Source organism: Oryzias melastigma, linkage group LG20 (genome assembly GCF_002922805.2).
Source record: "Oryzias melastigma strain HK-1 linkage group LG20, ASM292280v2, whole genome shotgun sequence".
Classification (NCBI taxonomy): Eukaryota; Metazoa; Chordata; class Actinopteri; order Beloniformes; family Adrianichthyidae; genus Oryzias; species Oryzias melastigma.
The window spans coordinates 24,507,099-24,518,461 of NC_050531.1; positions in this window are offsets into that span (position 1 = coordinate 24,507,099).

The window sequence follows — 11,363 nt, forward strand, 5'->3', positions numbered from 1 at the left end:
ATATTCAGGGTTTCAGATTTTCTAAGGATCCTTCCAACCACACAGGAAGTGAAGTTCTGCCCACCGTACCTGTCTCCTGACCTAACGACCTTCAAGGAAACCTTTGAAAATTAAAACGTTGCATCCAGGCACTCAGCCAGCAGAGCTCTGACAATTCAACTATTCAAATATATTCTAAGAGCTTTTCTTTACAATATTTATTCTAAGTGGAATTCAAGCAAAAAAAATGATATATATATACAAATACAAATTTGTTTTTTGAAAACAGGTTCAAAAACGTACTAATTAGATATGTATTAACTATATATATATATATAAGTACTGTCAATGGATTTAAATATTAATCAGATTAATAACACTATTGTGTTGTGATTAATCACAATGTTTTACGAGGTAAATTTTATATGACTATATAAACATATTAACAAAATCAGACCAGAGAGAAAATGTTTTCCTTTATTTTTATTGCCTGAAATATTTAAATGTAGTAAGTGTTAACCCAGAAGTGTAAATTGGGTTTAAAACACATCCACAGTAAGATAAGCAGAACTCTAAAGGCTTTAATGTCTGCAGTATTACTCCAAGAAAACAGAGAAGCTGACAAACAGTCATTAGACCTGCAGACCTACAAAGAAAAAAGTTCCTGTCTCATAGCCCAAATGTCCTAAATCACAGCTCAGGTAGCTTCAAAGGAAGCTTTTCTTCATCTTCTGGACAAAACCAAGCAGTAAGAGGTGAACTTTCTCTCTGAACTGATGCTTCATGTAACTTATCGAGACGATCAACACTTATTTCACTTTCCTTTGTTGCTGCAGTCGAGACTCAGTGACATGTTGTGTTACTGTGACAACGTGTCGGACCACCAAGAAAACAAACAAAAAACAGAGATCAACGTGCTATAAACTGATTGAATAATTATTTATGTTTTAGGTGACCATGGTATAAATGGGATAAGCCTGCACCGCCAAGACAAAACAAAGACTGTCTCTTTGCGATGTAATAATTTAATTAATTTGTGGTAGTAAAATATGAATGCGTTGATTCATTTTAATTCATCACACGCGTTTTATATGTATATTTATTTATGGAGTGTAAAAATGAATATGATAATCATCATATCTATCATTTTTTAAATGTTGATGGATAATACATTCATTGTCGATATTGCTTCATTTTGAACGCTACCATTTTCCATATTCCTTGTATTTCTTCAAGATAATAAATTAAATATGTGTAGAAACTAACAACAGGAATGAATGTCAAATCCGTTCACATTTGAGTTCGATCAAGTTCATCCCACTGTTGTTTTTCCACATCAGAATAATCCAAAGGGAACATTATTAGAACATTCTAGCACTCTGTATGGTCACATTCATTTTAGGAGAACCGAGACAGGAACCATTTTTTAGAGAGTATACGTAAAATAAAAAGCACTGAATCATAGAAATGTTTTAGGCCTTCTAACATTGTTAAGCTAATTTAAAAATCATCTAATAAATATATATCTTTATATATATATAATGACCTTAAAATATAGCTTTTCTTCAGTTAAAGTTTGGAATAAAATCTTTACAGAAAGTCCAAATATTGAGCTGAAGACTGGCAGTTTTCATTACAGGTCCATTTTAACCAAACTATTCATGTAAAGTCAGAGTCGGTGAATCTAGTGTAAGAAGATATAGGATTTCATCAAAGTTATAAAAATAAAAATGTGATTTTTATTTCAATGACATAATTTCTGCAGCTTTCCCACCAAAAAAGATGAAGTTGATGTGAGAAGTTTCAGCACTAGTTTCCATTTCTAGGTATTTGACATCAAACAATTCTTCGATTCTTAAAGACATGCTGGGAACATTCTTAAAATTCTTAAAATGTGCCAAGGAAAAACGAAAGAGCGTTCACATTATTTTACATTTTGAAGAAGACATACTTTAAATCTTTTTTTTTTTTCTACCGGTGTGCTGCAGAGGAAAATGCAGGAAAATGAAAGATTGTAAAATACCTCTGTGTTTATTTCATTCTTATGACACTTGGATAAGAATGACTGGATATAACACACAGAACAGTTTCTTTGTGTCTCATTTTGGTTCCTGTTGTGCCTTGTTATGTTTATCTGGGAGAAGGTTAACCTTGGCTCAAAGAGAGCTGAACATCAGCTTAAAAATGATTTGGTGACATATTTGCTCCAACAGTTGAGAGTATCATAACAGTAAGGCTTGTTTGAATCAGGGATTATCAAATCCAAATTTATCAGGATTATCATCTAACAAAGATGGTCGTAACGAGTCTGAAATGCAAAGACGAGGATCCCATGACCTCATAGTGAAACCTGATTAGTTTGCAGTGACAACTTTCCATCAGCAGCCTAAAATAAAGTCAACAACTGATGTTTGTTCATTTGGTGGGAAACAATGCAGGCAGACACATCTGATGTTTACAGTGAGCTGCAACAGTCTTCAATCATCTCTGCACAAAAGTCAGCAGCAAATTTCCAAATGAAACTTCTCAATTCTTTATATTTCAGTTTTTCCCAATTGCTAAAACACTAAGTGCCATTCTCCAAACAAGCTCATCAATTGTTTTAACTCTTTTCTCACTGACATGACTCTTTGGTCAAAACCTAAAACACAATTAGCTGTTAACTCACAATTTACAAAACTCTAATGCACTCTTTGCAGAACACAAGACACATTCTCATCTTTAAAACACAGTTGGCATTCACAACACACAAGAGTCAAAACTCAAACTCTGTTCCAACACAATGATCACCATCAACACACAACTGGTCAAAACTGAAGACACTTGTTGCTAATCAACTGCAGTGAATATAAGGAAAGTTCTAGAACAACTGAGAAGCTTTTCAAAGATGGATAACAGAGCAAGACCTAAACGTGCTCCAAGACCTGGACCCAGATGAAGAACAAGTTTAGGATGAGATCCAGATCATAGTTAGTGACCACATGTTGGTTTATGGAATGACCATGAAGGAAGCAGGTCAGAAGGTCAACCCTCATCTCAGCAGATCAAGTTGTTACTGTGATCTGCATCAATCATAGAAATTCATTTGTGACTAGTGTCAAAATTGTGTTTGATGCTTCGGTGTGTAGTGTGTTATGTTTGCTGTGTGTGTGTATGTTTTGACAACCGTCTTCATTTTGACCTCAAAGTGAGCTTTTGACTTATGAGTTAAGTATTTTGAATATTTAGCCTATATTTTTAAATTTGTGTTTGGTGTTTAGTTAAATTGGTTTAATGTTTCAGAAAATGTCTTTTAGCATTCGGGAAAAACTGTAAAATTGTAACATAAGAAAATGAGCCCCTGAAGGTGAGCTTGAGATAAACACACCTTCAGAGGAAAGGAGAGTAAAAAACAAAACTCAGAGGGAGAAAAGGAACTCATGAAGCTTTTTGTGAATTATTTTAGCCTACAAAGAGAAAAACACCATTTAAATCTCATCCCACCAATGTGAGATTGGCTTCAATGTCGGGTCACTCCTCCTCTTGCCCCCCCCCCCATTTCCATCAGCAGGCTCAGGCTGTGCTAATAATCAGTTAGAAATGTGCATTGGGAATCAGCACTGCCGTGCTCTCTGCCTTTACATTCCAGCCCTTCATGCTGAAAACAACACCAGGAAACATGATGACAGCATGAGAATGATCCTGCAGACGAGCCGCTTCAAATGTACCTGTTGTGTGTTCCTGCGCTCTTCTGATGGGGGTGAAAGTATCTAGTTTAGGGATGGGCAAGTCCAGGCCTCGAGGTCACATTCCTGCATGTTTTCCAACATACCCTCCTCTGGTATGTTCTGATTGGCTGGACACACCTGAGCCAGGCACCAGTCATGAGTAGGGATAGGAAATTTGGAAATCATGCAGACACACCGGCCCTCGAGGCCTGGAGTTGTCTATCCGTGCCCTAGTTGTTCTCACCAACACAACATTCCAACTTTACAATTTTCTGTCAACAAAGAAAAAGACGAGTTGTTTTAGAAAAGCATGAATTACTAATACATTGCATGCTAAAAAATGATTGACTGGTTGAACACATTTAAAATTAATTTAGTGAAAAAAGTGAACAAAAAGGTGTCGAGTGGAATAAAACACTTTAGTGTAAATGAAGATAAAGAATCAATATTTGTGATTTCTAAAAGCTCATCAGTCAGTCTGACCTGATGGACGTCAGGGACTAAAGTGAGCCTTAAGATTGTGTGTTGAGCATGTACAGAGGCCTGCAGGCTGCTGCACGAGAAACACACCCATGAAAACAAACGATCTGCACCTGAGGATTCTGGGAGATTGTCAGGCTGTGAAAAGGGTTCACTGATGCTGCATCAAGTCTTGCATTCAGCATCCAGCCAGAGTTCAGGCTCTGTTTGAAAAGGTTATAAAATTCCTCATAAAAGAAATGATTCACTTCAGCTGTAAAAATCCCAGAGAAGTGAGACTTGCATGCAAGGCGTTGCTGCCGATCAAAGGAACAGTTACAGGCAGCTCTTAGGCCTCAGAGGCTTCAGCAGCACACAGGTAAACAGTGCGGGTTTACCTCCCAGTAAAAGGAAAAAAGTACTGATCGATTTCAGGCTGAGAGCTGAAAAAGCTGGAAAGCTGAGGGGCAGAACTATGTTCTGGTCATAATGACACTTTTTCCAAATACATTCTTTGAATCCAGGTGTATTTCCCCAGAGGAATATGTGGTGTCTTGCCCCACAGCGGATGGTCCGGTCCCTCCATATCCACCATAACCAGAGTGGAGGCTGCAAGGTGGCTTCTCTGCAGATCCAAAAACCTGCGTCTGCTCGGCCTCTTCACCTCTGCTTCTGTTTGACTCTTCCTCAGAGCTTCAGGCCACCAGGCATAACTACTGAGACACCAAACTGAAAACGTTTCACAGCAAAGAGCATGAACACAAAAGGAAATGAAGTACGACTTTTTTATAATGATACTACAACAATTTATATCTATCATAATATATGCTTTTTTTTACTGCCAATTTTTTTTTTACTTTGCTCAGTTGGTGTTTTCTTTTTGCAGCGTCTTGAAATGACCTCAGCTGTAAACTGGAATTTGAACAATAAACTGAAATATTTATTTCCTATGAAGGGATGGAATAAATTTGTCTGGCCAAAGGTCAAATAAATAAACAAACAAAAACCTGACTTTGCTGAAGCAGCAGCTGGTTAGAAACAGCTTTGTCGCTCCGTGTTCTGCAGAAGATGTCTGTTTTCTAGTATGATTTCTGCAGAACTTCTCTGAAAGAAAGATTCGTATGCATCACGGTCTCTTCATTTATTGGTTAATTCTCCTTTAATTTTTCCTGGTATGGATTCAAATTGTTAAGCCAAACCTCTAAAAATCAAAGTGTAAATGGTCAACATTTTGGGCTAATTGTAAAAAAATCTTTCAATCTGTGATTTAACATAAACTAACCTCTCATGTGAGACTTTTGGAATACTTTCATTCATTTGTCATTTTGGTTCTTTGTGTGCTTTGGGCGAGGCCATGGTGCAGGTAGAGCGCTTGATCCCTGATTGGAAGATTGTAGGTTTGATACAACATATATATATATATATATATATATATATATATATATATATATATATATATATATATATATACGTAAATATATATTGACAATATGTGTTTTTTGCCATCACAACACCCTAATAAGCTGAAGGTTTTCCCAGCTGTCACCAGGTGTTCAGACCATCTGTCTCTGGTACAACATTTTCTCCTCTTCCTTCCAGGTGGGATATTTACGGTGGCCCTGAAGTCCAAGTTACACCAACAAATCATTCAACACTAAAACATAATAAAGATCACAACAAGATTTAAAAAAGCAAAACAAATACAAAAACCTACAACACATTTTTGAATGAAAACTAAATTACAGAAAACAAATCATAGTTACAAAACTGAAAAGAAATAAATCTTTACAAAAGGTTTTGTAAAACAAAAGGAATTTCCAAAAATCAAACTGGAATGTTAAAAAATGAATTGCAATAAGAAACCAGAAAAGGTAAGTGCTAAGAGACATTGGTCACTGGATAATAATATGCTTTATTTTTGACGTTTGAGTTTTTTTCTAATGCCTCTTCAATGTCTGCATTCTATTAAAATTTTCATGATTTAATACAGAGCACATCCAGTATTGGTTCATGCCAAATAACTGTCAATTAAAATCATCCAATCAGTGATACCCATTAGTGCATACCATTAACGGTTTCTGTAAAAAAAAAAAACATTTATAAAGCCAAAAAATATTTCCTCAAATTAAATTTCATCCAAATTAAAATTTAAATAAAGTAGTAGTAGAAGAAATCTTGTTAGAAACCCTAACTTTGTAAAGCTTATCTATGTTCTTTTTTGTCAGAGATTTTAGATCTTTCAAAATAAAACTCCTGAGAAAGAGCAGGATTGGTCTATGACAAAATACAAACACTTTTAGATGTTTGATTCCATGTAACCAACATTCTCCTCAGATTTCATGAAGCATATTCAACAAAATAGAGTTCTGACAAGGACTTACTCATTGAAGAAACAATGATTTTACACGCACCAAGTTGTTAAAAACACAAAGAAGATGAGAATCACATCAGTTATGGACTTCAGCTTCATTTAACTGCAATTATACATGCAGTCTTTCTGTGCACCACTGCCCTTTTTCCCAAAGCATGAAAGAAAATGTGAAAAATATGAGTAATTATCATCGAAAAAGGGAAGTAAAAAAACAGGTGCATTCCTGTGCAGCTGAAGCAAACAAAGGGTTTCATGTCCCCCTTTCATTAACATGGGTGAGTGCATGAGCAGCGCTGCGCTTCTCACTTTCTACGGTTAACAGGAAGCAGTGATTATCTGTTGTTGCTTTTATGATTATATTTCAGACTTCAGCTTCAAACATTAATGAAAGGCTCAGATTTAAAACAATTTCTGAAATGTTCTACATCATTTTCTTTGTAATAAAGCTACTGGCTTTACTTTGAAAAAATTCTGCTTTTTGGAAAATGAGCAAGAAGCATTGGCTACAATTAGAAAAAAAACAGCTTTTTAATGATAGAAAATGATTTGTACCTCACAGCAACTCACCTTCTGAAGCTCAGCAAGTGTACACTTGATTTATGCTACAAAAACATAAACTGAGTAGACCCTTTTCCCAGTGACGTCAGACAAAAAGGCAGCATCTCCACACCTGGTCTCCAGTTCACAGGTATAGACGGGTAAAGCTAACAGCAGAACTCTTTATTGGCTTTCTCCGTAAATAACACAAGGAAACATTTCCAATCAGAATAGAAATTAACACAATATTTCTCTTACAAATCTGCTACAGTGTGTCATAATATTTACTGTCCTCTCTTAGATCATTCATAATTAGACTATAATATGTAGTAATCCTCATATATTTGAGGTCCTATTGAAAATATCGACCTTTCATTTGACCAGAGTTTGTTTACAATTTTGTTGTTCCAACTGTATAAATAGTTGAACTGGTTCCTATTCTTTTTCTCCTTGTTCTTACCTTAATTCTGTTGCAGATTAGACGAATGAGGGAAGTCAACCAGCAGGTGCCACAACAAACAAAAACACGCCTTACAGCTTCCCAGGATTCGGGGCCCAGTGGGTCAGGACAATAAGAGGAGAAGAGCCCAAACTTATAATATACTTTCAAAATAAAATAAAATAAAATAGTAAATAACAAAGACAGAAAATTATTTTTATTGTTTAAAACATCTGCCCTGGACACTTTCTAAATGGACATAAATGAGCTTCCAGGCTGCAACAAATGTGCAGGTACACAATGAAGAAGATGAGGAAGAGATATGTTCATCCACTAAATACAAGCAGGGAATATAAGGGCAAAAAAGAAAAAGAAAAACGGGCAAAATGCATTCTAGTGCTGCAAGATATGAAAGGTAATACATATCTGTCTAGTGACTTCTTCTTTTTCTCAAAGTGCTGCGCATAGCATAAAAAGAGACAAAAAATATCATTCCCCACACATGCAATAAAATAAGAAGACAACTGTTATATTGTATACAAAAACAAACACAGATAATGGAGAAATGATTTTAACAGTAGAGAAGCTAAATAACCCTGAGGATGATGACCTCCATGTCCACCTGTTGACTGAGGTGTTACAATCCATTCCCTCGGACTGCTGCAGTGCCGTGTCATTAGTGCCGACACAAGCAAAAATATGGGTGATGGTGGAAGGGAAGGAAAGCAGGAGGTCTGGGAGTTTTAGAGGAATGTTGATCACCTGGGCTCCTGAACTATCTGATAACTGCATCAAAGTATCTGATATTCCTGGAAACTGAGTCTCTGATGATTAAGGTTGTCGGGTGTGGGAGAGTGGGATTCGACAAGTGTTGCAGCCACACCCTCCGATGCTCCGCCGATGCTGCTCCTGGGGCTGAGGCTTCTCAGGTTCGGAGGGCTGGCACAGCACGGAGCCTTCTTCAAGCTGCAGGTGGCATTAATGGTTGCCACATCCGGATCAAGCCTCCTAGTGGCCCTGATGGTCACTGCTACAGAAAAAGATGATGCTCCCATCATCCCGAAGGCTGTTTGTGGCTGCTTCATTGACACCTATGTGGGCTGGCCCGGGTCAAACAGCCACTTCCCCATCACCCCCTAAAAACAGTTGAATGAAGGTGTGACGGCCCAGTGCTTTAACAGTCTTCATTCCAGGAAATGCTTGATTATAGAGTGTGCTTTTGGAGTGATGAAGACCAGACTCAGAGGCATCTTCCTGCAAGGGCTGGAGGTGCATCACACTTCTGAACCTCTCCTAAGTAAACACACAGTGGCTTTTCCATCCATTCCATCCATTTTCCTGACCGCTTTGTCCCTGTCGGGGTCGCCGGGGTGCCGGAGCCTATCCCAGCTACTGAAGGACGAAGGCGGGGTACACCCCGGACAGGTCGCCAGTCTGTCGCAGGGCCTCAATCACACACCCATTCACACACCTAGGGGCAATTCAGAGTCACCAATTAACCTATGAAGCATGTTTTTGGATGGTGGGAGGAAGCCGGAGTCCCCGGTGAAAACCCACACATGCACGGGGAGAACATGCAAACTCCACACAGAAAGGTCCCAGCCGGGAGTCGAACCGGGGCCTTCTCGCTGTGAGGCGAGAGCGCTAACCACTGCGCCACCGTGCAGCCCCCAGTGGCTTTTCAAATTCATATTTATTTTACAGAGGGTCCTGCTTGTGCCATCCTCCACAGCATCTGCCTCTGTGCTGGTGAGGAAGATGAGTGGGGGGCTGGTTTGGAGGCCCTCAGCAATGTTCTCTGGCACAATCAACTATCTTAAGAGTTGTCTGTCCTGGAGGAAGTACCACCACACCACAACTAGTGTTAACAGGTAACTAAATAATTGAGATACATTCTCAAAGTGTTCTTTTAACAGTAGTGTTAGGATTGTGTTTGTGTTATCTCCTGTCTATCTGTGGATGATCTTTAGTCACACAGCATCCATCGACAGCCAGCCCTGTAAACCCTGTAGATGGAAGATGCAGTGCACAGTGAAGATGCTCCCTGAAACAGAACCAGAACCAGAACCAGAAAGTTCCAGCAATGGGTCTCCGTTAGCGTACCCCATGAATGTCGACCAATTTAGTGAAATGTTGTAAATAAAAGTGTTACAATGAATTTTTGGCTGTTATTTGGGGGGGGGGGGTTATACATTTATTTATGACAACAGAAACTGAAAATCTTTTTTGAACATATCAAAAAAAAAAGGAAAATCATAAATGTTTACAAGTTATTTCATTTTTTGACCCTTTTTAAGGAGATTGAAAAGTCAGTCAAAAGTCTCCGTCCTCTCTTGTGCCCTCCACTCCTCCGCCTTCTTCTGCAGTCTCATGTCCTCCCTGATAAGATCAAGCAGCTCAGTGGCTTTGTGGTAGAGTGTCCGCCCTGAGACTGGAAGGTCGTGAGTTCAAATCTAGGCCGAGTCATACCAATAACTAAAAATGGGCCCCAGTGTCTCCCTGTTTGACACTCAGCATTAAAGAGTTGGATTGGGAGGTTAAATCACCAAATGGTTCCTGAATGCGGCTGTGTCTGCAGCTCACCACTCCCTCAGGGAGGGGTCAAATGTGGAGAACAAATTTCACACATCCAGGTGTGTGACACCTGATGGGACTTTAACTTTAAGCAGCTCCATGCTGTCCCCTTTCCTTTTTCTTTTCAGTGGCTGACTTTTCTAGTCTCAACTTTCGGTCTCCTCTCTTTCACCCTCTGCTACTTCTTCATAGTTCACTGGGCTCATTGATCAGTGGTTCAGGTGGTTGAGCAGGTCAGCCAATGACCGAAGGATCAGCGGTTCGATCCCCCAGTCAACCATTGTTGTATCATTGGGTAAGACACTTCCCCGTCCCTCCAGTGTGGCTCCACTGGTGTGTGAATGTCCCGGTGATGGTCAGAGGGGCCGTAGGCTTGTACCGGCAGCCACGCCTCTGTCAGTCTGCCCCAGGGCAGCTGTGGATATGTCAGTAGCTTACCCTCGACATGTACATGAATTCTTTACTTGAATTGTAACAAGTGAAACCCCAAATAATAAGACAAGCTTAATAGAAAATCTTAAGAATTCAATAACTCAAGTGTACACAGCAAATCAAGACGGGAGTCTACGCCAGTGTTTTTCAACCAGTGTGCTGCGGCACACTAGTGTGCCGCGAGAGATGGTCTGGTGTGCCGCGGGAAATTACCCATTTTCACATATCTAAAACATTTACCATCACTATGGTATACGCTCTGTGGTAATCCAAACGGCCCTGATTTAACACTGGATAGTTTTGAATATGCAAGACGGTAAAAGAAATATTTCCTTGATTCTATAAATTACTATTTAATTAGAATGATGTTACCGCAATCAAGCCGCAAAACTAACCTCAAACTCAGCTTTTAGAAAAGTCCCTCCCCCTTCAGCTGTCTCCGCCAATCATTGTTGGAGGCTTGATCACAGGTCATCAATCTGACCAATCAGTAGTGGTTAACGTCCTCTCTTCCTTGTTCTGATTCGGCTCATAAAGTCTCTCAGTTCCATAAAATAACAGCTAAAGCTCGTGTTTAGCGGTGTAGCTTCCAGCAGGATCCGACGTCAGACAGTTTAAAAAGTGAACAAAAGAATGAAGCTCAGAAACGACAGTATGCCGGCATCTGTGAGAGTTTATGCACTACAGCCCCCATGATGCATTGGGTTAAGTGGCGCCCTGAGCGCTGGGTGGAGGGGGAGGGGCTTACACGTTCAGCAGCGCAAGAGCCAAATAGGGAGAGAGATAGAGAGAAAACATCAACACAAAATGTAGAGAAAATGAAAAGAAAAAGAAGATAAAAACTGGAATTATTTGACTTTTCTTG